The sequence below is a fragment of the Doryrhamphus excisus genome, chromosome 3 (assembly GCF_030265055.1).
Source record: "Doryrhamphus excisus isolate RoL2022-K1 chromosome 3, RoL_Dexc_1.0, whole genome shotgun sequence".
Classification (NCBI taxonomy): Eukaryota; Metazoa; Chordata; class Actinopteri; order Syngnathiformes; family Syngnathidae; genus Doryrhamphus; species Doryrhamphus excisus.
The window spans coordinates 17422833-17450584 of record NC_080468.1 but is presented as its reverse complement, the minus strand read 5'-3'; the positions used below and the strand labels follow the sequence as shown (position 1 = coordinate 17450584).

Sequence of the window (27752 nt, the reverse complement as noted above, 5' to 3'; positions counted from 1 at the left end):
CCGAGGTCAGAGGTCAGAAGTCCATCCTGATAAAGACACCTGGAAGTTAATTAAACAAATGCAATCAATTCCCGTTCAGGGCGGAGTGGAAATTGTTATTTAAGATTTAAAGGTCATTAAATTGTGCGTTTCTTTTGCTGAGCATGTTAAATTGTCTGTTGATGAACACGCAGCATTAACATTGTAATTAAAACAGCAAACAATCGAGACGGGAATGCATTAAAGAGATTGAAGGTGCTTCCAGTGGAGCCGTGAACTCAACATAAAAATGATAAGAATGGGATAAAAATGTGTGTGTGTAATTACAGAGTGAGCACACACACACACATATATAAATATAAATATATATATGGAGTGCATATTTGGCGTTAGTATGTGGGGGGGGAGAGCAACAGAGTGTAATTGTCATTCATTAGTGCCATCTAGTGCTCAGCCAACCAACTTCTAATGTCTGGCCCTTAAGACATTTTTGAAACACTAAATAAATAACTTCGTGGCATTGTTGTAAAAAAAAAGTAATTACAAGTTGTTTCGATGAAAAATTTTTTTTTTAATTCATTACTAAAGTCACTTCCGGTTTGCGGTGTTTACTTCCGGTCTTATTTCCGGGTTTCGCCAGTAAGAAAGATCGACGACATGAGTCCTACGTCCCAGGAATGCTGTAAGTTTTATGATATTATGGTTTTGTTTTATTTTTTCAGACCTTAGTTTGCTTACTTTGCTAACATGAATATGATTGAATACGTCTGGTGCTCATTATTTCAGTAAAGTTCTCTTCTTTCCATTGATGTGTTCTCCCAGCCTCTGATGGCAGCGTCTTGTTGTCGGCCATCTTAATTGGCCGGCTCTCTTGATAAGATTCTTTTGTCTTCTTCCTCATTATGGGACATCTGGGAGGTCATGTGACATTTGTTGCTCTCTAAGAGAGATGGAAGTGAGATGTGGTGTCTGGTATTCTTCCCGGTAACAGCGAATATGTAGAAGAAGAGTACAACAGTAGAGAAAAGCCATCCTATCATAGCGTCATGTAATACCACTCTGCGCCTCAGGGGGTAGCACTGAGCAGCGTGTTCATACTTCCATGTTCATACTTGATAAAACTACAAGAAACTGTTGAGTTGCCCCCCCACCCCCAATCTGCGCTCCCTTTTTACCCACCCACTGTGACAGGAGGGCAAGGTCTGAGCGCCCAATCCAACCTTACCCCCCCCCCCACCCCCCCACCCCCCATCCTCCCTCCAATCCCAGAGGAGTGTCCATGGCGATGGTGATTATGTCACCACTTAGCTTAACTGACACTGATGGGTTTGAAATGCACTCGGTGTCCCAGCGGAGCCCATCACCCTAACCCACCCCCACCCCCTCCGAGCCCCCGCACCCTCCCACTCCATCCACCCCCCCGCCCCATCCCGAGGTCTGTGCCGGGTATTTGGTTACGTTGGAGTGACGGCAAGGCCAAGTTCAACAGTGCAGTTGGACAGCAGAGACTGGGACTGGGGTGGGAGGGGGGGGGGCGCTTTGGATTCAGACCAAGCTGTAAATATGACATATTATTATACTTATTTGTCCTCATAATATAACAAGTTTGTCCTCATACAAATCTGATTTTTTCTTGCCATATTTTGACTTTATTTTTGTCAAATAACTGCTGTTTTTTCCATCTTTTTTTTTTTTACTATTTTGCCTTCTTTTTGTAATTTTTCAAAATTCCTTATGACATTATTCCCATATTAGTTAGACTTGAGTCTGGCAAACATGCTCGTCGGAAACTACTCTTGTTGTTCGGATGTTTTAATTTAACCAAAACCTTTTGACATTTTCCCCCAAAAGTTGACATGGCTGTTGTGATGTGAAAAAGTATTTGCCCCCTTCCCAATTTTTTATTTTTATTATTAAGGGAGGAAAAAAAAATCCAAACCTGCCCCGTTAAAACATAACCGACATTAATTGAGAAGGTTATGAAGCAATTTCTAAAGCTTTGGGACTCCAGCCAACCACAGTGAGAGCCATTATCCACAAATGTCCAAAACATGGACCAGTGGTGAACCTTCCCAGGAGAGGCTGGCCGACCAAAATGACCCCAACAGCACAGCGACGACTCATCCGAGAGGTCACAAAAGACCCCACAACAACAACAAGTTCCAAGACCCACATTAAGGCTTTTGCCCGACAACATCTTGATCATCCACAAGACCTTTGGGAAAATACTTTTTGGAAGGTGTGTGGCCCGTTCCATGTGGGATTTCAGCAAAAGCAGTATAAAATACGGTGGTGGTAGTGTGGTGGTCTGGGGCTGTTTTGCTGTGATAAACGGAAGCATGAAATCTTCTGAAGGAGAACGTTGGTGACCTCAAGCTGACCAAAAAAACACATGAAGACTGTATATACAGTGGTGTCCAATTTGCAGTACTAATAGTTAGTACCTAATATTCCGTACATGCTAGCACACACGTCAGAAACTACTCTTGTTGTTCAGAAGTTGTAATTACCAGGATTTCACCAAAGCGCCTTGACACTGTTTCCCCAGACTTTGAGGCGGTTATGTACGGCGGTGTCCAATTTGCGGTAGTAGAAAGTATTTGTAGTACATGTCAGCGTGCTGTGGGTTTGTCTCATTAAGGCAAAGAAGAAACTGGAAGCTTTTTACTTTTTTTTTTTTTTTTCCTAATCATTTTTAAGCTGCGAGTCAAAGCGCAGGGCCTCTCATGTTATTGTCCGTGTCCATTAAGCATTAGAAAATTGCCAGGGAAGGCGGCGGGGGGCGGCGGGGGCCCAATTATGAAGTCAATCCTGTGGCTCCTCATCGTGTGTCGCTTCAGAGCGCCGGGTGTGTTTAGTCTATTAAAAGAGACAGCCGGCGTGCTTTGGGGAGGCGACCTCTGGACCGGCTGACAGCTTCAGTTACACTAACCCATGAGCTCCAGGATCCTAAAGAACACTACCGCCTCACCTCGACGCCCTGCGACCTCCGACCCCCGACCCCTGGGCTCACGCGGCGTGGCACCGTGAGATGAGGCTGCCCGCTACTTGATTGGATTAGCGTTAGCTGACCTCGCTGCGGAACCACATTTGCTGGTTTTGTGTCGGACCCCGGTGGGGTACCGAGCGCCGTGGTCGGGGTAATGGATGCCGTTTGTCCTTCCCAGAAGGACACTTAAAGGGTGTGAATATTCTCCGCAGTAAAAGTATTAACACCAGAACCGGTCCACTCCAGGAGAGATGTGCAGGTGTGGCGTGGGGGGGGGGGGTCTCACGGCGGCGGGGTTAAGCCGCATGGCGGCGGAGCGGTTTGAAAAGGCTGCGAGAGCAAAAATGAAAAGATCCAAACTTCAATAGGCAGAAATCATGTGAAGTAACATCAGTCAAACGCTTCCGACTCCGATCCACTGATGGGATTATTCTGCTGAGGAAGAGAGGCGGCAGATCCCCCCCGTGATGGGAGAACCCTTTTCATTTGGACTCATCACCTCCGGACAGACCACTTCTTTCTGGACAGACCTCGTTAAAAGTCACTGCTTTGAACCAAGTCGCTGGCGACGCGTCACTTTTACGTTCATATTTGCTGGACAACCACACAGGGAATGTCTTGTTGTCCTAAAGGATTATTATTATTATTATTATTATTATTTTAACGTAATTCATTGATGAAACGCTGCTGGCCTGTGGTGCCTGACCACCAGGCTGAAGGCTACACAATGGCAATTGAAGAGAGAAAGGGGGGGTTCTGGAGGTCATTACATTTTGTTTTAGTGTAGCATATTGTATTGTACCATGAAAATATTTTTTCTTATGTATTTTTCTTCGTTTTTCATTCATTCATTCATTTTCTACCGCTTTTTCCTCACGAGGGTCACGGAGGTGCTGGAGCCTATCCCAGCTGTCTTTAGGCGAGAGGCGGGGTACACCCTGGACTGGTAGCCAGCCAATCCCAGGGCACATATAGACAAACAACCATTCACACTCACATTCATACCTATGGACAATTTGGAGTGGCTAATTAACCTAGCATGTTTTTGGAATGTGGGAGGAAACCGGAGTACCCGGAGAAAACCCACGCATGCACGGGGAGAACATGCAAACTCCACACAGAGATGGCCGAGGGTGGAATTGAACCCTGGTCTCCTAGCTGTGAGGTCTGCGCGCTAACCACTCGAACGCCGTGCCCCCCTCTTTGTTTTTTTTATGTAAATATTTTATTTGGTCCAAGTGGTTAGCGCACCGGCCACACAGCTAGGAGACCCGAGTTCGAGTCCACGCTCGGCCATCTTTGTGTGGAGTTTCCATGTCCTGGGTACTCCGGTCCACCCCCCATTCCAAAAACATGCTAGGTTAATTAGCCACTCCAAATTGTCCATAGGTATGAATGTGAGTGTGAATGGTTGTTTGTCTATATGTGCCCTGTGATTGGCTGGCCACCAGTCCAGGGTGTACCCCGCCTTTTGCCCGAAGACAGCTGGGATAGGCTCCAGCACCCCCGCAACCCTCATGAGGATAAGCGGTAGAAAATGAATCAATGAATTAATGTATTAAAATTTGGGATGATCCGATCGATCAGCCACCGATTGGTATCAGCCAATATCAGTGAAAAAGGACAGTATCGATATTGGTCGATACTTGCTTTAAAATGTCGATCCCCCCCAATATAGCCAGTAGTACAGCTCCACTTTACACTTCATCTATGGGCTCTCTATCGGTATTGGTATCGGTATCGGTATCAGCCGGTTTTACTCATGGATTATCCAGATCAGTATTGACATCATAAAATCTTGTTTGGAACATCCCTTATTGAAATATTTCTTTTTTAATCTTTATTTTTACCAGTTTTTACCTGTTATAATAAATATTAATATTGTCTTCCTGTTGCCCAAAATGGAAGCGGGCCACCAAACCAAGTTTTGGTGTAGAGCGTGTACATTGACAGTACGCATCTAATTATCTAAAAACCATAGCAAAAGTATTTTCTCGCTACAAATATTTTCCGCTACATGGTCCTGAGCTATCAAAGCTAAGCTAGCAGTATTTTGCTGACAAGAGCGGCCAACAGTGAGTTTAAAGTTTCCGATTTGTTAGTAGAATAAATCCCAACAGAAGCTGACTGGACGAGTCATTATTGAAGTTGTCGCTCCGACTCTGACGAGCGCTTCATTGTCGCTCCCTTAAGTCGCGCGTCTTTAGCGGGCTTCCGTCTGACAACACATCAGCCACTTTGAGCCGCGAGGTTAAACCCCGCCAAGTCGCCTCCTTGTGCGCGATGGAGAAAGGAATGACGACAATGCGAGTCGGCGCGGTGACGAGTCCACTTCGGCAAAGTCTCCCCGGCTCGTGGAGAGGGAGGGGATTGGGGGCGGGGGGGGCTTAGCGTTTCCGTGAGGCAGAGGGCTGCGTTTTGACTGGGAGAGACCAATTAGGTCATTAGCGGGAGTGCTGACGGCCGGATTACCCCCCCCCCCGGCAGGCCCGTCCCTTCAACAAACAGGCAGCAATAACAATAAAGGCAGTAATAACGCGCCTCCCAAAGGGGGCAGATTGTGCTGTCTCCTGTACAATGCGGTTCTCATGGTGCCGGGCGGCCCGGCCTAATGTCCTTCACAGCTGGCTTCACATGTTCCCAGCTGCCAAACAGCCTATTGTACGCTTCCTGGGCCCCGTGTGTGAACCCCGCACTTGGAAGTGCAACTATTGTTCGCTCGTGTAGGAAGTTTTGTCTTTTCAATCAGGCAACCCGCGCATGACCCAGTCGCACAACCGCGACACACACAATACCCACGCACGTAGACCGTGGACGCTTCCGGTTTTTCATGGTTTAAAGTTACGCGCTCCAGGTGGAAGGTCGGGCGGGGACGGCTGCATCAATGACACAGGTGCGCCATTCAGCCCGTCGCTCGATTAACACACATCAACAAACACACACTCTCATCACGGAGACCACGGAGAGACCACGGTCCCGACCCCGTGTAGGTGGGGTATTCCCTTACGGAGCCGCCAATGGGAGCGAGGAATACGAGCGGCGCTCACATGCCCGGGACAAAAGACGAGGTGGGTCTGCCGAAGCTCCGGGTCTGGCCCCCAGGACCTTAAGGTCCTCCAGGATGCCCCCCCACCCCCTCCAAAGGCGGACAGGTGTTCTTACAGGAGGGACTTTGTGGACGGAGTCGGAACTGAAACAAAACGGTTCAAGGTTTACTCGTCTTGGTGCAGAATTGAAATGAAGGACTTGGAAACAATGATTGACAGCTTCTTAAAGAGTCCACTTGTATCTCCGACCATCAGGGTCATTCCCACAGCCCTTTCCCGGTAACAGAACCACGTCCCACGTCTCTGGACCGGCTCCAGGTTGAGGAAACCCGAGCATTTTGTTTGCCACAAAGCACTTCTTTTTTTTGTTGTTGGTAGAAACAAATCCTAGACTTCACCTGAGACAGTCTTTCCATCCTCTGAGGACCAAGGAGACTTGAGACACAACCAGGACTGCATCGGTTTTTAATGCAGTACAGTCACAATTACCTTCCACACCACCAGAAAATGGCCAACATCGAAAAATAATTCATATCTTCTTGAAATATGTCTATTTTGTCCGGGTCCAAAACCAGCCGCTCGCTTGATGTTGATTAGCGCTGCAACAATTAATCCATGTATACTCGATTATCTAATTAATGGACAGCCATTTTGGTACACCATTAATTGATGATTAGTTGAACAACTATTAGTTGAACAACTATTTCGCCATTCCACTAATCGGAAAATTCCTATCCAATTAATCAACAACTATTTTTTATTTTATTGGATTAATTGAAAATTACCAATTAATCAACAACTATTTTTGTAGTCAATCAACTGATTGGTGATTACGTGATTACCCAGTTAATTGACAAGTACTTTGGTATTCGATTAATTAATTGAATTGATGATTATACAATTCATCAACAGCTGTTGGTATTCGATTAATCGAGTTTGTGAAGACTCAATTATCCAATTAATGGACAACTATTTTGGTAGGTGATTAATCAATTTATTGGGGATTATTATCCAGTTAATTGACAACTATTTAGGTATGCAATTAATCATTGAATTGATGATTATCCAATTGATCAACAACTATTTTGGTGTTTCATTGATTTCTCACTTATACGATTAATCAACAACTATTGGTATTCGATTAATCGAATTTGTGAAGACTCAATTACACAATTAATGGACAACTATTTTGGTAGGTGATTCATCAATTCATTGGTGATTATTATCCAGTTAATTGACAACTATTTAGGCATGCAATTAATCATTGAATTGATGATTACTCTCTACAATTGATCAACAACTATTTTGGTGTTTCATTGATTTCTCACTTTTACGATTAATCAACAACTATTGGTATTCGATTAATCAAATTTGTGAAGACTCAATTGTCCAATTAATCGACAAATATTTTGGTATAAATCAATTAATTGCTTATTATGTAATTATCCACTTCATTGACACTTACTTTGGTATTTGATTCATTTGTTTTTCCATATCCATAAGGCAAGCTTATAGTAATCAACTAATAAAATAGTTGTTTATGCAACTCTAATATTGAGGTTTTGCGAGTTTTCAAAGTCATCCTTGCATTTATATGTAGTATACATAATCAGAGAAAAATACATAACATAGCAGTTCCTTGTACTTCCTTGCGGCTTTAAATGGCTTTATACTCATATTACTAGAATTATTATGAAAATAACAATAAATAATCCATGTAAGATCAATTCCAGAGCTTTTCCTGTCTTGTATTTCTAGTTCAGTTACATCATTTAGCCGTTTTTATCATATGGATTTTGTCTTTAGTAATAATAGGCCGCGTTCAACAACAAAACTGTGATCAGTTATCAATTACCCGCGATACATAATCAAACCGCAGGCTGTTCGTTTTGGCCCCAATTTTTAATGTTTGGAGTGTCCCCTCGTTCTGGGGACGCTATAATGGTTTTGCAGTGAACACGACTGACTCATATCCACCAAATGAATTTTCCATATTCCAAAATCCTGCGTTTTCGTCTGGGGGGGATATGGATCCCAGCTGCCGTCCTCCGTCTGGACCGACCCACGCCCAGGTCAAAAGTCACACAGTCTGTCCTCATTTGCTGAAATTCTTCATTGATCCTTTAGACTTGACATCATCTTCGGACCTAATAAAGGTCTTGGCCCAGGTCTGTCGTCATTGTTATTGTTAGCTACCCAGCAACTAGCACGTCCACCAACACCTGTGTCTTCTGACGGCGGCGTCTGGCCTCTAATCACATTAGGCTAATCGTCCTCACATCAGCACCTGAAGACTGACCCCCGAATGACCTCACGGCCAGGCCCGGGAACCAGGATCCGAACTCATCCCCCTGAAATGGTGTGAGGATGTAGGACATGTGAGCAGATTCCTTTGGACAGAGTGACACCACGCCGATTCCAAATTGGGATTGTCTTTTTTTTTTTTTCCTCATTTTTCCCCGCTGTCGTCTGTCAGGCAGCTCAGTTCTTGGCACCACCTGTTTAGGACCTGCTGGATTTGTCCCTTGAAAAAGAGCTTTGGACCTCCTCGCCGCCAAGCCGGGTCCTCTCTTTAGCTTCCACCCCGGCTCGCCTTCTTTGTGTCTTTAGTTCCACTCCATCTTTGACTCATCGGCATCACGTTCAGCCTCTTGGCTGCTGATGGACGGCTGCTTTGTTGTTTGGGGAAACACAAACTGTGCCCACGGATCAGCCACTGGATCTCACATCTCCGCCTTTTATTTTGCTCATTTTACTCTTCGGGCAACACAGGACCGACGGACAAAAACTAAGTGGGACTCTTAATCAATCCGTGGACCAAGCAATGTAGACTTTGTGGGAACGCCGCGGCCGAGGGCCTCCTCTGTTCCCGGTGCACAAAGCAAGGTCCATCACGGTATGCCTGGGAAAAATGTCCGCAGTTTTGCAGAAAGTCTCACCAGAACAAACGGCTTTTGCCGCCAAAGGACATCTCCACATTGGAGGTGGGATGAGTCCCAGTACTTTGGCGCTCATATGCGGACATGACACGTTTATGAGCTTTGGGTGGCGACCGAAAGGACAAGATGGCGGCTGCAAGCAGTTGAAGTGACCTTTCTTCATGGGGTGGCCGGGATTCCCTTTCAGATGAGGTCACAAGCATCCAGGTGAAACTGAAAATTGTCCATTATCGGTTTGTTAGGAATGGAATATTTTCCGTTTTGTTGACAAAGTACGGAGATCTTTCACTTGGAAAAGATGCGTCCTGTTGTTTTGTTTAGCACACATCATTCTTCACCATTGACCACCACCCAAAGATCATTATGAATATGATCCATGTGACCCTTCCCACACCAACACTGAAATCTTCCAAAGCTCCGGTTTTAAGGACACGGTGTGGACGAAAGGCTGGAACCTGCGGGGGTTTTTGAGTGTGAGTCGGCGGCCGGCCAAACAAACATGGCGACATCAAACGAGCACTCTGCAGCAGTCAGCTGATTTGTGCTTTTCGGGGCCGCGGACCCGTGTGGACGGAACCTGCCAAGCCAAACATAACAGAGGCGGCGAGCGGCCAGCCAGAGCCTTCATTCATTTAGGACCACACCGCCCCCCCCTCTCCCAGGCGGAGGGGGTGGGGGCGGGGTCAGTGCGAGGTTAGTCAAATAGTCAGCTTAGCCTGTCCACACTGTCCATTAACTATGAAAACACGCGGCCGGGAACGCCGCCATTGTCTTTAGACCCGGGTTGGAACTTTTGGAACAGTTGCGTGAAAACCGTCTTTTACGTCACGGACGAGCGCTGAAATGTGTTCCTTTTCATCATTTTGAAGAGCAGTGTGTTCCATCGCATCCTCTCCCGTGTCCTCCGGTCCACAGACAGCCCACTTCCGATCTCCCTCATGTTTTTCAGCCATAATAAATCTGGCCCTGACTTTCCAAAGCAAACAATGCTGTGGGAGCCAGTCCTCCAATAACACTTTGTCACTTCCAATCAAGCCTGAAATATGACTCAACTGTCTGTGCGCCCCCAGTCTGAGCCCCTGAAACTGACCCCCCGCCCCCATGGTGTCTCTGTCTGCTAGCATGCAGGATGGCGTGAATCCTCACGTCACGTATACAATGTTCGCCTTTTCAAGCAGGTGGCGCTCTAACCCGTAAGTGTACGCATCCCTGTAACCTTTCGTCATTTTCAGCCAATCAGAATCCTCAAGAAGTCACAAAAAGTCCAGAAATGACTCGGTCACACCACAATGACCCTGGCTGTATTTTATGATTTTTTTATGATCATGGTGCCGGTGCCCTGTTAGTGTGTCAGCCCCATAGTCATGTTAATCAGTGACACACACACACATTGCACACACACACACACACGTTGCACAGTGGCCGAGGGAAGCCATCAGTAGCAAAGGCCGCTCGACCGCACAGAGGCCATGTTCTCGTCACGCTTGATTAACACAGCGGCGGTCGGCCCACCTCAAAGAGCCGAGTGGGCCGACTTCAAAGTAAGTGTGTGTGTGTGTGTGTGTGACAGCATGCCTTTGTTTAAGGTCTGCTTTTTACTAACAAGCGCCGACACACACAATTATCTCAATCAGGAAGGAGGATGGGGGGTGAAAAAACATATAACATATATATATATATATATATATATATATACAGTATATTTTTATAGATTTTTAAATTATATAAAATAACCAATTTGTGGTAGCATTTTTTTTTTTTTACTTTCTGCTCCAATTTTTCAGACAACCCATTTAGTCAGCAACCTCGTTAGGCCTGATTTAATTGTGCCCTCTGCTGGTGTTTCAAAGACATTATTATCTCCAATGGCTTCAAGTTAAGGGAAAAATTAACTAAGTTAAGTTAATTATATTTATTAAAAATTAAAATAAAAAAATGGCATTTTTGTGTGTATATATATATATATATATATATATATATATATACAAAAATTGCAATTTTTTAAATTTGGCATTAAAATAAAAAAATGGCAATTTTTGTGTGTGTGTATATATATATATATATATATATATACACACACAAAAATTGCATTTTTTTAAATTTTAATTTTTAATAAATATAATTAACTTAACTCAGTTAATTTATATACATATATAATTGCATAATTTGAAAAAAAATAAACGGTAGAAAAAAAAATTTCCCCTTCTCATTCCCAATCCTTATGTGAAAGATGAAGACATATTTCCTTACAACAGGTCTTGTGCTGGAAGACACAGCCATCCCAAGCAGAGCAGACATCGTCAGTGTTGTCGCTGTATCTATGCTGCTAGCATAAGTATAAGAAGGAACTAGCATACGTATGTGTAGCCATTTGGCTAATGTTTTAAATCATCCAAATAGGACGAGATACTGCAACTATGACAGAATATCATCAGTGTATGTGGAACCATGGTTTTAATTTTTAAATGGCTTCATAGTGGAAATAGGAGTACAATGATAGCATTGTAAGCTAGCTCATACTAATTAGTTTTCTTATGTTATAATGCACAGAAAATGGAAAGAAATATGTGTTCATGTTTCACATAAGGATGGGAAATTATATGAATTTAGCATGTTCAATATGCTGCAATTCTTCAGGCAGCCCGTTTGGGCAGCCACCTGGTTAGGCCTGATTTAATAGTACCCTCTGTTGGTGTTTTCAAGCCTTTATTATCTCCAACGGGTCCAATGGGACGCTGACAATGACCCACGTGGAAGGCGAGATGCTGTATAAGGCGTCCTAATGAGGTCAGTGGCTAATTAGCGAACGACGCAGCCCGTCACGCCGCACAACAAGAGCGAGGATGGGAGGGGGGGGGATTACGGCCAGAGCTCGGAGGTCACGCTCCTCTCAGGCGAGTCAACAGTCCAAGCACAATTTGGAGGATTTGTCAGGAAGAAGAAGATTCCGGCGCTTTTAAAGTCGCTCTCGTGCCAGACGTGTAAAGATGATTTGACGTGGGAACGTAAGAACATTGTGGCGTTGCTCCTTTTTTTTTTTGCTTCTTCTCCTGCGGCCAATCGGGCGCCACCTCCACACTTCCTGGATTACCAGACTCCGCCCACTTCTGGCAGAGAGGAGCGTGCTTACATAACCTCTGACCCCTCTAATGCATTAATTGAGGGGCTCCATTTATTGTGATGGAGTGTTGAGGATTGCTCGCTGACCCCAAATGCACTTCTTTGTTGTGTTGGCCCAACAACGACCTGACGCCTCCTAAAACTACTACCATGCAACTAACTATATATATATATATATTATTTGTCCTTATAGCTTATTTATGTTGTGATTATTTTCAATTATTCTATTATTTATATTATTTATATTTTGATTTTGTATAAATGTTATTGTTTACATTTTTTAATTTAAAGAAAATATAATGTTATGAATTATTTTATTGCCATATATTTATATAAAACTATTAGAAAAAGATGTTCTTTCCATTATTGTATTATTTGTAATAATATATAAATTGTATTATTTATTTTAATTTGATTTACATTTATTTAATATTTTAATATTTATCTTATTTTAATTTTAATGTATGTATTTTATTATTGAAATATATATATATATATAATATATATATTTTTATTGACAATTTTTTTAAAATAATTTTAAAATTCATTTTTATATGAGTTTGTTTTGCCAGTTAGTGCTGCTTAAACAGGAGTTTATTTTTTGTTGTCAAAGTCCATTTCACATATATATTTCTAATATATATTTTGATATTGTATGAATTTTATTTTTTACATTTTTTAATTGAAAGAAAATATAATTTTAGGAATTATTTTATTGCCATATATTTATGTAAAACTATTAGAAAAAGAAATTATTTCCATTATTGTATTATTTATAATACAGTATAAATTGAATTATTTATTTTAATGTATGTATTTTATTATTGAAATATATATTTTATTATATATATATATATTTATTATATTATTATTTTAGTGACAATTTTTTTTTATTAATTTAAAAAATCATTTTTAAATGAATTAGTTTTGCCAATAAGTTAGCGCTGCTTGAACAGGAGTTTATTTTTTGTTGTCAAAGTCCATTTCAGAGTCATAATACTTGATGGGAAATAATAAATATAAAGGACATAAACGCTGCAGACGGCCCAGTGGAAGACTCGAGGGCCAAAAGAGTCGTTCGTTCCATCAAGCTGACGACTTTGACATAACAGCACGTGTCACCAACACCGCCCCGCGCCGATTAGCCGCCGCCCACGGCAGACATAGCATCAACAAACGGTCGGCCTGGCTAATTAATGGCGGATTTATTTGTCTTTGCACCGCTCCGATGTTTAAAAACACACGACAATCACCAGTGGATGTGGAGAAAGCCACACGCACACACACACACACAAGATCCCATTAAAAGCAGAGTGGTCCCGAGTGGGCTCCTGCTGGGTCGGGCCCCCACGGGATCCAAAATGCATTAAGAAATGAATGTTCACCATGGGACCTGCTCTAGAACCTTCTGACTTAACCTGTGTGTGTGTGTGTGTGTGTGTGTGTGTGTGTGTGTGTGTGTCTGTGTGTGTTGGGGATGGACTCCAGGGGTCAGTAAGCGATCCGCCCCCACTTCTGCTGGCACATAAGCAAACACCATCATGGAACTTTTTGGGGTCCAACAACAGGAAGTTGAGTGTTGGTTATTATCGTTAGTCGGAACGGTAAAGCTATTATTATGCTGCTGATGATGATTATTAATAGTAATAATAACAGAGACTGGCAGTAATTAGTTGTTGTTGTTTTGTTAACGGAGAGAAATGACTTGGATTGTTTTTACTGGCGGCTAGCATGAGAATTTCTGACCTGGTTGATAAAATAACATTCATTTTTCTTGGCGAGGACGTGACAAAAGGCTTTTTTTGTGGTTGCTTACGCGTCTCCGCCCGTGGACGATGGGCAGATTTAACTGTGCCCTCTCCTGGTATTTATGACTTATTATCTGCAACAGTTTCTAGTGTAAAACGGACAAAAATATGCTTGAAAAGGCATCATAGCAGTTAGCTAAGCAAGTTTTCCCTTTTCTTCCAGTAGGGGGTGCACATGTAACTCTAGTATTGTTATTGGTTATAAGTTGTAAGTGGACATATTGTTCTTAGCCAAAGGAGCACTTTAATAATCTAATATTGGTCGAATAATTCTAAAGGGGACCTATTATGCTCATTTTTGCACCCTTTGTATGGAGTTGTGGACTCCTATAGAGCAGCTACACACAATAACCAGCACACAAAGCTTTCTACTTCTTCCAGAATCGGCACCTATTCCAGCTTACATTTCCAAAACGATCTGTTTTAATGTTTTCCAACCAAAGCCTTCTCCGAGCAAGTGATTAGTCACACTCCCAAGTACTCCCGAGTACTTTTGGACTACTGCAGAACCCTACTTTCTAATCTAGTGGCTATAGGAGTTGATCGTAAATGACATGGATGCACTTTTCCACTCATTCCATTTCCTGGGAGCTAGCATAGCTAACACTCATAAATTGAGAAAGGTTTATAAGGAAACGCCCATATAAGGAAGCCTGGATCCCTGTGATGTCACATAGAGCCAGTGTTAGAAAAACTCCCAGAAACCCAGCGTTTGGAATCATCCCAAACTTTTTTTCAGGGATGGTTCAACTTCATTTTTAGGGCGGAAAAGAGGGAAAAGATTCATAGGTCCCCTTTGGAAAACTATTTACAAGGTTTTCCATGCTTAACGCGTCTTATTTTCTTATGTCATAACTGTATTGTTTTGGGCGCGCATGCATTGAGACTATTCCCACTTCCCGGGTGTCGGCGTTCCCCTGCCATGTTTTCCCATCACATTGTCTCCTGGCCGCTATCGGCGCTAATACATTTCCCCACATCTGTAAAGTTTGTTTATGCAACTTTTATTGCTTTTGTGGCGGCGCGGCAGGTATGGGAAGCTGAAGTCATTACGGCTTAGTCCCTCCGACGCCCGAGAACGGCCGACCGGCGGCTATCTCTCCCTCTTCATCTCTCACGCCGTCTTCTCCGGAGACGACGCAAGATGTGTAGTAAACATCTTAAAAGGTTCCCTCGGCAGGCGGACCCCCCCCCCCCATTTCTTCCCAGCACACTCCCTCTGCCTTTCTTCTGCTGTATTTATTTCTTTCCCAGTTGGTCTTATTCCCTAAACTGCTTGACTCCTAAAATACAGATATCACAGTTGGGACTTTTTGAAAAATGAGCACATTACGTCCTCAAACGTCTCACAAGAAATATTTCCATTTATATGCAAATGATGATCTAGTGACCAAGAATGGATAAAAAAAAAAAAAGAAAGAACGCAGTGTTGTTTCTGGTGAGACGGCGTTGAAGGAGTAAATAATCTGCCAGTGCATTCTATTATTTCCACGCCGCCTTGAAAGCAACGCTCACTTCCAACTTATAAGTAGTTAGAACTTACTTCAAACTGTGTGTGTGTGTGTGTGTGTGTGTGTGCTGCTTAGCTGACTTCCTCCCAAATTGCTGACATAATTACATGAATGTCATTTTTTATGACTCGCAGGAAAAAAAAAAAAATACGCCGGCATTTCCAGTGAAGCAGATAATTAGACTCGGAATAAAGCAGGGGCGGAATAATTAATACATCAAAACTAGATGAACTTTTTCTAATTATTTTTATTTAATCTCCATTCTAATTATTGTTCTAGTCGGCTGAGCCAGATTGCCCCCCCCACACACACACACACATCCCACCACCACCACCCCCATTCAGGGTGTGAAATGCACCCGTGGCACTCAATCCTCACCCAGTGAAATATCAACTGAGCGTGGCGGCGGGAAATCACAGGGTGCCCCCCCACCCCATAACCCCCCCCCCCCCCCCCCCCCCCCCCCCCCCCACTCTGTCTGTGATTGAACTGTAATTTAAATTCCTCCATTGCCAACAAACAATTTGCATACACCTGCCGCACTCGCACTCGGGCGCCAATCAACACTTTTGAAATGAGTTTGTTAATTAGCCTAATGTGCTCCTGCCGCGCTATCTGTGCATTCATTGGGGGGGGGTATAGCCGTTAAATAAGCACTGACAGCGATGGGGGGGGGGTCGCACTTTGCTGACCATACAGTAAATATTCACCCGGGAGGGCAACATGGTTAGCAATTAGCATGCTAACAAGCTTCCTGATTTGGAACCTGTGAGAATCAATACGGAATGCCTTCAACCCGGACACCTGATCCCAACAACGAGGTGATGACGCAACTCTCCACGAGTTCAATACATGACGGGATCATGGGGAAGTCACAGGAAGTAGGAAGTGAGAGAGCTGGGAGAAGTGTAGCGTACAGAAGGTTAGGCATTGAAAGTTTAACGCGCGCGCACACGCAAATGTAGTAAATAGTTCTTTTTTTAAAATTTATTTTAATGTAAAACAAGTCATTGTCTGTGTTGTTGATGACGGTATCTTTGTTTACGTTTTCAAGCTATCACAAAAGCAACAAATATTAGCAAATACTGCAATGTTGGGTGAGACACACAAGCACCAGACTACTATTGCAGGTTTGAATGATCTCACATCAGGCACAGTGACCCCCACCAAGCTAAAACTCAACCCCCAACGTCTTATTTTCTGTTTTTATCCTGGGAAATGGTAGCGTAAAGGTGACTATAGGGGTGTTATTTCATGTCTAGAAGGCTCTAAGCGGTCTTCTATGCTCCAACCAGGAAAATATTCCGTTTATGAGGAATCCTACTTGGTGGAAGTAAGTAGATCTGCATCTCGTCTTTCCAGTCGTGGAGATGAAGTTTCATGAAATTTGGCAGAGAAGGGAAGATGGGAATGCGGGTTTTTCGGTGCTATTTTCCTAGCTTGTTTTTTCCATGAAGCGCTAAGAAGAGTAGCATTGTAGCATCTGAGGCGCCGTTAAAGCATTACAATTGCGGGATGGATTTAAAATCAGCTTTCATGGCCAGAAATAAGCCACTGCCATTTTTTCTTTTGGGGGGGGGGGGCATATCCTGGCATCGTCACGTGACCGGCGAGCCTGTGCGTTTCCTGTACGTCGTCATTTCGGGAGCGGCGCACAAATAGCACACATTTGAACGCGACTCCCTGACATAATAACTCCGCAGCAGTGGACGCTTCAGAGAGCTTGGCGTGGGGGGGGGGGGCTTTTTGGGTAAAAAAAAATGGGTGGAGCGGGGGGGTGAGATTAGGAACTAATGCAAGTCGGCTAAATAAAATATGAAACATTCATCACAAGCATGAAATTAAAGTCACACTGGCTCTTCATCCGCATTGCGTGCGTATTGACTAGATTAAAATTGCCGCTTGATTAATGCACAAAACAAGATCAGATTTAATTAACATCAGATTTAATTGAGCCCCCCCCCCCAAAAAAAACACACACACACTCGGCTCCGATAGAGACGTAATTAAAAGGCAACAAATATATTCCACTTATTATTCTTCCTTTATAGGGATGGCGCTTTAACGGAGATCATTTGGGAGTAATTTAATTAAAGCCATCATAAGAAAAATTCTCGGCGCTTGATTGGCTGGCATTTCCTGTTTCAGGCTTTCCGGGGAACGTCATCCCGGGCCTTCCCGGGCATCTCCCAGGTTCTCCGACGCGGTCTGGTTCTGCTCAGGTTTCTTGTTGATATTCCGCTGCAGTTGCGGTATCGCGATCAAAAGCGATAGTGTTGCGTTATCTCCGTGTTGTGTTATTTCTACAGGCCAATATTTTGCTATTATCGGGATCATCTGGAAGATCTGCTCAGCTGTGTTTACTCTGCTGGCCTGGCTGGGCCTCCTCCAGCCTCCGTCCTCCATCCCTCCTCCAGCCTACAGCCCTCCTCCAGCAGCCAGGGGCGGCAGTGCCACCATGTGGCGGCAGGGGGAGGTGCGGTTATCCTCTCCTTCAGCATGAGGGCCAGATGTTGGGATGAAGAAGGGATATTGTGTCTGTGTGTGTCTGTGTGTGTGTGTGTCTGTGTGTGTGTGAGTGAGAGAGTTTGATGATGAAAATGATTTCATTTTTCCATATCGTGCTCCGGGCGCCGAGCAGCACGATGGCGGTGTCCCGCTTGGCTTGAGGTGACCTGTGTGGACAAACCTCACCTGGATCTGACCCCAGCCTTGATATGGACTACTCAGGCGTCATTAGGCCTAAAATATTCTTAAGCCCCCCTAAATAATTTTATATTTTTTTATAGATTTTTTTTTTTTTTTACAAAAAAAAATCAAATTTTTACAAATGTCATATAATAGGGCCAAAGCAGGCTAATAATCAAGTCAATAAGCAGGCTAATACTAGTAACAATTAGAATAATGATGATAGTAATAATAATAAGCTAATTAATAATATAATAATGATTATTATATCATTGATCACTGTCCACTGGACTGAATGGTTGCAGAGCTTGAGCAGCAGTCAGTAGAAATATTCCATGTCTTATTTTTCTGCATATTTCAGATCATCAAACAAATGTAAATATTAGCCAATAGCAACACAACTCAATGCTTTATGGTTTTAAATCAACATTTTTATTATTAAGGGAGAAAAAAACATCCACAGCTACATGGCCCCCTGTGGGAAAAAGGATTCAGGTCAGGACTTGGACTAGGCAACTCCAAAGTCTTCATGTGGTTTTTGGACCTGCTGGTGTGTTTGGGATCATGGTCCTGCTGCACAGGCCAAGTTGCGTTCAGCTTGAGGTCACCAACGTTCTCCTTCAGCAGATTTCATGCTTCTGTTTGTCACAGCAAAACCATCACACTACCACCACATTACCACCACACTACCACCACACTACCAGTACACTACCATTACACTACTACCACACTGCCACCACACTACCATCACACTACCACCACACTACCATCACACTACCACCACACTACCAGTACACTACCATCACACTACCAGTACACTACTACCACACTGCCACCACACTACCATCACACTACCACCACACCACCACCACAGTACCATCACACTACCACCACACTACCATCACACTACCAGTACACTACCATTACACTACCACCACACTACCACCACACTACCACCACACTACCACCACACTACATCACACTACCATCACACGACCATCACATGACCACCGCACGACCATCCCACTACCACCACTTTACCATCACACTACCACCACACTACCATCACACTACCACCACACTACCACCACACTGCCACCACACTACCACCACACTGCCATCACACTACCACCACACTACCATCACACTACCACCACATTACCACCACACTACCATCACACGACCACCACACTATTACCACACGACCACCACATTACCACCACACTACCATCACACGACCATCACACTACCACCACACTATCATCACACTACCACCACATTACTATCACACTACCATCATACTATCACCACATAACATCACACTACCATCACACTACCATTACACTATCACCACATAACCATCACACTACCACCACACTACCATCACACTACCATTACACTATCACCACATTACCATCACACTACCACCACACTACCATTACACTACAACCACATTACCATCACACTACCACCACACTACCATTACACTACAACCACACTACCATCACATTACCATCACACTATCACCACACTACCATCACACTACCACCACACTATCATCACACTGCAAAAAAAACACGTTTTTTTTCTGTAAAATGTCAGGCCAGGGTGTACAGAAATGACCTCTAAAGGTCATCAGCCATTTTGCTGCCAGGGGCCATTTCCACGTTAGCACGTTAGCATTAGCTGCGTGGGTCAGGATGTAGCTCGCCGTTAGCTTAGCGAGCACGGGCATCGGCAGGGAGGCAAAAACGACCTTTCACCCCGAAGGTCGCTCCCAAATGCCTCCTCTACCCCCAAGCGCCGCTTCAATTAGCCATCACGCCCTTGACCTTGGAGGTGGGCCAGCTTTGGAGGAGAAAGCCTCAGATGTCCAGGGAGAGGAGCAGGAAGGAGTGTGTGTGTGTGTTCGTGTGTGTGTGTGTGTGTGTGTGTGTGCATGTGCGTGTGTGCGTGTTTGTGTGTGTGTGTGTGTGTGTGTGTGCAAGCGAGCAAGGCCTCTGCTCTCTCTCTCTCTTATCTCTCCAGCTTGGTGGAGTTTTAAATTATTCATTCCCTGCTGCTCCCGCCGACTTACACATCTCCATCACACGGCTGCCCGCATCCGCCCGGGGAACAGGCGGTCGCCACGGCAACCTTATCGCAGATCGCAGATTTGGGGCTCCAGAAATGAAATAAAAGAGGAAATTGGCTGTATTAGCATAAGAGGAGTCAGCCCAGAGTTGAATACACACATCACCCCCACCCCCCCCTCCACCCCCCTACCCCACACCCCCAAGCTCACAAACCCCCCCCCCCTCGGGCTCCCTTATCAGCTCGGTGTGATCGCAGTGCTGCCTTTCCATATTTTTCGACTTCTTCCATTCTTTGTTCCCGCGTGGACAAGAAAAAGAGGAGGGGAGGGCGAGAAACGCGGGGGGGGGGGGGGTTGTTGTGACCTCTGACCCTTTTGCAGTGTGTGGGGGGGGTAAACAATAAGCAATAGTCTGTGAGATGTGACTGACAGCGGACTTTATTTCCTGTTCCCTCCTGGTTTTGTCTGCGGGGGGGGCAGCCATCTTTGCCGGTGTCCTCCATCGTTCCTCAATCACCCCCCCCACCCCAATAAATGTGTCTCACCTCCTTCCCTAATTGAAGTTAAACAGCTGAGAAATAGCAACCGTGCCCCCCTCCCACCCAGATGGTTATAAATGTCAACATACGCTCCCACTTAGACTGACACCCCCCCAGGGAGGAGAGCAAGTGTTTCTTATGCTAATCATCTTCCTCGCGCTCCCCTCTTTTTCTGCATCAGGGGGAAAATAAAGAATGGGGGGGGGGGGTTAGAAACCAACATTTACCCTCACAATATCAACACCATCTTTGTGGTTCCCTCCCACACCTGCTCTCAAGCCGACACCCACCTGCGGTGCCTTCAAGGGCCCGCCAGCAAAGCGGGACATCCTAGCACTGGATGAAAAAAGCATGCGGGGGAGTCGCTCCCATTTTTCACGAGCAAGGCAGTGTGTCAAAAATTGGAGAAAAAATGTCCAACTTTGCAAAACGATGCCGAACGTGGAAACTTGTACGGACAAAAAATGGAAAAAAAAATCGTACATTTTTCAGATGTGTGAAAGGATCAGAAACATTTTAGGAAAAATGATTGATTTTCCAAAACTGTGCAGTTTGTGGAAAATTGTGCAGAAAGGGAGCATTGACGAAAAATTTTAGCAAAAATTTTCTATTTTTCTAAACAACTGAATATACATAAAATTGTACGAAAACAGTGTGTATGAAAAACAGCCCCAGTGAGGCTAAGCGACATAGAAATTGAGTGGATGAAAATAGAGTGTATGAAAAATGTACCATATTCTAAACGATACAGTATATGAAAATTGTACAAAAATGGAGCATGTCCGAGAAAAATTTTGCAAAAATTGTACATTTTCCAAAACGTTGCTATATGTGCAACATTGTACAAAAACACATTTCTTGCAAATGTTTGTGATTTCTGCAAAACGATGGAATACATGCACACGCAAACTGACATTTTTGTAAACATTTGTGATTTTGCAAAACGGTACAGGATGGGCAAAATTGTATGATATCACAGTATCGGGAAAATTATGCAGAAAGGGAGCGCTTACAAAAAATGTTAGCAAAAATTTTAAATTTTGCAAAACAACTGACTATGCGTAAAATTGTACGGAAAAAGCGTGTATGAAAAACTTCCGCAATAATTGGGGATTCTGCAAAATGACGCAGTACATTGAAAATTGTACAAAAACTGTGTGTAAAAAAAACAGTTTAACACATTTTGCAAAGTTGCAAAATTGCATTTCCAAAACTCAAAAATTTTGCCAAACAATACACGACGCCCAAAATGATGACCGGCATACCCCCACCCCAGTGAGGCTAAGCGGCATAGAAATCGTATGGATGAAAATAGTGTGTATGAAAAATGTACCATATTCTAAACGATACGGTATATGAAAATTGTAGAAAAATGGAGCATGTCTGAGATATAATTTTCATAAATTTTACATTTTCCAAAATTATGTTGTATGTTCAACATTGTACAAAAACACATTTCTTGCAAATGTTTGTGATTTTTGCAAAACAATAAAGTACATGCACAGTTGTACGCAAACTTATATGACATGACGCATTTTTGCAAACATTTGTGATTTTGCAAAACAGTACAGGATGTGCAAAATTGTACGATATCACAGTATCGGTAAAATTGTGCAGAAAGGGAGCGTTGACGAAAAATGACTATGCGTAAAATTGTACGAAAAAAGCGTGTATGAAAAACTTTGAAAATTGTACAAAAAGTGTGTAAAAAAACTGTTTAACACATTTTGCAAAGTTGCAAAATTGCATTTCCAAAACATCTAAAATTTTGCCAAACAATACAAGATTTCATTGGATGGATGAAAATAGTGTGTATGAAAAATGTACCATATTGTAAACGTTGCGGTATGTGAAAAATGTCTGAGAAAAATTTTGCAAAAAATTGTACATTTTCCAAAACGATGCTGTTTGTGCAACATTGTGCAAAAACACATTTCTTGCAAATGTTTGTGATTTTTGCAAAACGATAGACTACATGCACACTTGTACGCAAACTTATATGACATGACACATTTTTACAAACATTTGTGATTTTGCAAAACAGTACAGAATGTACAAAATTTTATCAGGAAAATTGTAGCAACAATGCTAATTGTATGAAAACTGCATGTATGGACAATGTTTGCAAAAAGCATCAATACAGTACGTGCAAATTGTACAGAATTACATTTTGTGAATGTAAAACTGGACGAAAACATGGCTGGCAAGTGAATGAAATATGATTGGTGAAAGGATACAGTACGTGCAAAATGATACAAAAAGAGTTAGCACAAAAAATTTTAGCAATAATTTTTGAGGACGAGCGTATGATAAAAAAGCGTGACACGGGAAAACGGAGGTTGACGATGTAAAGTTGGGCTTTTGCATCTGACGGCACGTAACCATGGTGCATTCAAAGACCGACAAGCCAAGTGGGGAATCTGTGTTTTGGGTACTTAGGAAGGATTACCATCTGATGGGATTTTGGCACCTGGCAAACGACACGGACGACTCGCTCGCCGTCTTCGGTGGTCCTCTGGCGCGGCGTCTGTGCGAGACGGTCCGGGGTTTTGCTTGCGGGCCCGCGGCGGCCTACGTGTGATTTCACGTCGCCATAGAGACGGCGAGCGCCTGTGGCAGCGACCCGCCCACACGCCGTCTGAGGCGCTTTGGTGCGCGGTAGCACGAGAGCGTGTTTGCGTGCTCGGCTCCTCGTTAACAGGAAGTGACACGGCGAGACGGGTAGACAATAAGCGGCCCTCGCCGACTTCAAACGCTTCTTCGCTGGCTCCTCCCACCCAGGTCCGGCCCCTGCATCCCACGCCCGTCCCCGCTCCCTGGCCTCGAGCAGATAACCACAGCGGAACCGCTGGAGACGAGGAACCGATCCCAGGTGTGTCGCGGAACGGTTCCGCCGCTCCCGGGCCGAGGGAGTGTGGGCGCGACGGGCCCGATACCCCGGCGGCTCGTGGGTAGCGGTGTCACACTCGGATCCGTCCCCGCGGGGTCCGAGCGTGAGTGGATGTAGTTCCTTCTTGTCCGGTCAGATGCCGTCGGTCACGGTCCCGAGCCGCGCTTAGCCGCTAGCTCGTGGTGGGCCGCGGCGATAGCCGCGTTGGAACAAAAGGGATTGAGACGAGTCAACAACAACAACAACAACAACAGGAGTTCCGCCTGCGTTCGATTCCTTCTGGACAAACAATCGCATTTCCACGCTTCGCTCCAATGGCTACCCAGTCTGTTAGCACGTTAGCATCAAGTGTGGCTAATGCTAGCAAGCTACAAACTGTCTAAAAGTATCATCAACAAAAAAAAAACTATATTAAATGTGAAAAAACTATTACAAGATTAAATCCAAATATTAAGAGAAAAAAAATCATAATGTGACCAGAATGATGTCATAATAGGAGGAAAAATATTGTGAATTTAGTATCATAAAGTTGAAATATTAAAAGGAATAAGACCGGGCGGTTTAAAGTATTCTAATATTATGAGAAACAAACAACAAATAAAGTTGTCATTTATGAAAAAAATGATGCAAAAGAGGGTACAATGTGATGAGAAAAAAATCAAAATATTACAGAAATGAAAATTTCCAAGAAGAAAGTTGATTTAAAAAAATGTCAGAAATATAACTGATTCAAAAAGTGTAAGAATCATAATTTACATCATCATAAGAATCGTAATATGAGGACAAATCATTTTAATAAAAATATTTTTACAGTCAGAATATTATCAGAAATAATCTGAGCAAACTTGTCATTTTGGGGAAAATTCAGTTGGGAGAACAAGTTAGAATATTATGGGAATAAAGTCCAAATATTACCAGAAGAAAATTCTTTTGAATTACTTCAAAAAAAAAAGTTGAAATATAAAAAAACGGTAACAGTAACAATGGGAGAAAAAGTTCTTTTTATTGTAAACAAAATGGGGGGAAAAAACAATAATAGCAAAAATTGCAAAAAAAAGATCAGCTGTAATATTATGAGAATGTAGGGAAAATATTATGTGAATAAAGTCACAGTTATGACACAAAAATGTACAAAAATAAAGTTGAGTCATGATAGTAAAAGCTATAGTAGAATAGAGTAAAAATATTTACATTTAATTTATTTAAATTTTTATTTATTTATTTAAAAAATTTCAATTTAATAAAATTGTCACGTCATGAAGAGAAATCATCACATTTTAGCTGCAGTTTGTTGAAATATGTATTTTTTAAAAGTCTGGCTATTAATAGAAACACAATGATGGAAGATGAAGTTGGGGGAAAGTTAGAATATTATTATTATTATTATTATTATTATATGTGAATAAAGTCTAAATATTTGGACTACACTTACAAAGATGATTTAAGAATGAAAAAAAATTGATCTGTATAAGTGAAGATTGGCTATCGTGTCCAAGATGGCGTCTCGGGTGAAAACAGGAAATGGATGCAAAAGGGGAGGGATTACCAGAAGGTAGAAGATCTGAATGCCTAAACTCTTTTCTTTTTGGATGCAGAAATTGACTTTTTGCATGAGAGTTCCTGGGAAAACCCGAGGCAGATGATTATAAGCAGCTGGTGGCAAACGTCCTGAAGTCCTACGAAGCCCTCGGCTGAAGATGGCGGTCTAGATGTTATTTGTCCGTGGAGCTGTGGAGAAGACAACCACAGGCGGGAGTGGAGTGGAATCCATCCATGCAAAAAAAAGCCTCCTGAGATGCCGACTAAGGAAGCCCCTCCTACTTTGGTTAGCTTGTTTATCATCAGATATTATAGAAGATACCATTTCATACGTCTTATAAGATGGAAGATATATTCAATCATCTGATGTGTGAAGAAGTGAAAGGGAAACGTTTGAAATATGATTTTGGGTCCTGAATCTACGTGTGGTCTACAGAGAAGGGCTTCCATGTAAAACCGTATCTGGTCCGTCTAAGACATGGAAGAAGTTGGAAGCAGGGATGGGAGAAGGAGGCGCGAGGAGGCGTGCGCTGATGCCACGCAGATGCTGCGGAGGAAGCGTCAAACAATGAGGGACGGACAGCACAGCGGCGAGGATAAGAAGCGGAGTGGGTGCCGCTTTAAAGGCCCGAGCGCCGATATCGGACTTAAAGCGAGGAGTGGGAGCTCCGGCAGAGATGTGGCGCAGCGGCGCCGTCCTACGCCGCATCTGATTGGACGGCGTGGGAAGAGCACAACAATTCCCGGCCTGACAATGAAGGCCAAGACGAGAGCGCGGCCGGATTGCGCTTGTTCCCGGATGGGAGTGGGCGGGATTTGTCCGACTTTTCCCCCCCTCCCTAATTGATGCCGTTGAACACGGGGGGCCAGGATGGAATGGACTCCAGAGATTGTCGCTTCCCAAACCGGCTTTTCTGCACCATGCAATACCCCCCCCCCCAACAACACCCAGCATTCCCGCCATTGGCCACCCTCTCTGCCCACACCTCGCCTGCTAATGGCATCACAAACAAGCGCTCCTTCACTAAAGGTCCCATCTGGGTCCATCCGTTTAGTTGTCTCCTTGTCTCCTTTCCTCTTCCCCTTACTTTACTTTACTACTTGTTCTCTCCCCTGTGTGTTAGTAAACATACATAACATTAGCATAGTGTAGCATTAGTAAACATAACATTAGCATAGTGTAGCGTTAGTAAACATAACATTAGCATAGTATAGCGTTAGTAAACATAACATTAGCATAACATAGTGTTAGTAAACATAACATTAGCATAGTGTAGCGTTACTAAACATACATAACATTAGCATAGTGTAGCGTTACTAAACATACATAACATTAGCAGAGTGTAGCGTTACTAAACATACATAACATTAGCAGAGTGTAGCGTTACTAAACATACATAACATTAGCATAGTGTAGCGTTAGTAACCATAACATTAGCATAGTGTAGCGTTAGTAAACATAACATTAGCATAGTGTAACGTTAGTAAACACAACATTAGCATAGTGTAGCATTAGTAAACATAGCATTAGCATAGTGTAGCGTTAGTAAACATAACATTAACATAGCGTAGCGTTTGTAAACATAACATTAGCATCGTGTAGTGTTAGTCAACATAACATTAGCATAGTGTAGCGTTAGTAATCAACATTAGCATAGTGTAGCGTTAGTAAACATAACATTAACATAGTGTAGCGTTAGTAAACATAACATTAACATAGCGTAGCGTTTGTAAACATAACATTAGCATCGTGTAGTGTTAGTCAACATAACATTAGCATAGTGTAGCGTTAGTAATCAACATTAGCATAGTGTAGCGTTAGTAAACATAACATTAACATAGTGTAGTGTTAGTAAACATAACATTAGCATAGTGTAGCGTTAGTAATCAACATTAGCATAGTGTAGCGTTAGTAAACATAACATTAACATAGTGTAGTGTTAGTAAACATAACATTAGCATAGTGTAGTGTTAGTAAACATAACATTAGCATAGTGTAGCGTTACTAAACATACATAACATTAGCATAGTGTAGCATTAATAAACATCCATAACATTAGCATAGTGTAGCCTTAGTAAACATAACATTAGCATAGTGTATCGTTAGTAAACATAACATTAGCATGGTGTAGCGTTAGTAAACATAACATTAGCATAGTGTAGCGTTACTAAACATAACATTTGCATAGCGTAGCCTTAGTAAACATAACGTTAGCATAGTGTAACATTAGTAAACATAGCATTAGCATAGTGTAGCGTTACTAAACATATATAACATTAGCATAGTGTAGCGTTACTAAACATAACATTAGCATAGTGTAGCGTTAGTAATCAACATTAGCATAGTGTAGCGTTAGTAAACATAACATTAACATAGTGTAGCGTTAGTAAACATAACATTAACATAGCGTAGCGTTTGTAAACATAACATTAGCATCGTGTAGTGTTAGTCAACATAACATTAGCATAGTGTAGCGTTAGTAATCAACATTAGCATAGTGTAGCGTTAGTAAACATAACATTAACATAGTGTAGTGTTAGTAAACATAACATTAGCATAGTGTAGTGTTAGTAAACGTAACATTAGCATAGTGTAGCGTTACTAAACATACATAACATTAGCATAGTG

At 42.9% G+C, this 27752-nt stretch overlaps 1 long non-coding RNA gene across 1 annotated transcript; it reads left to right on the top strand.

The window, feature by feature from the left end:
• Positions 1 to 606: 606 nt before the first annotated feature.
• On the top strand, positions 607 to 26780 carry LOC131126490 (uncharacterized). The gene is made up of 3 exons (XR_009129167.1): positions 607 to 661; positions 25180 to 25409; positions 25560 to 26780. It is a non-coding gene; the product is annotated as an uncharacterized LOC131126490 (long non-coding RNA).
• Positions 26781 to 27752: the final 972 nt, after the last annotated feature.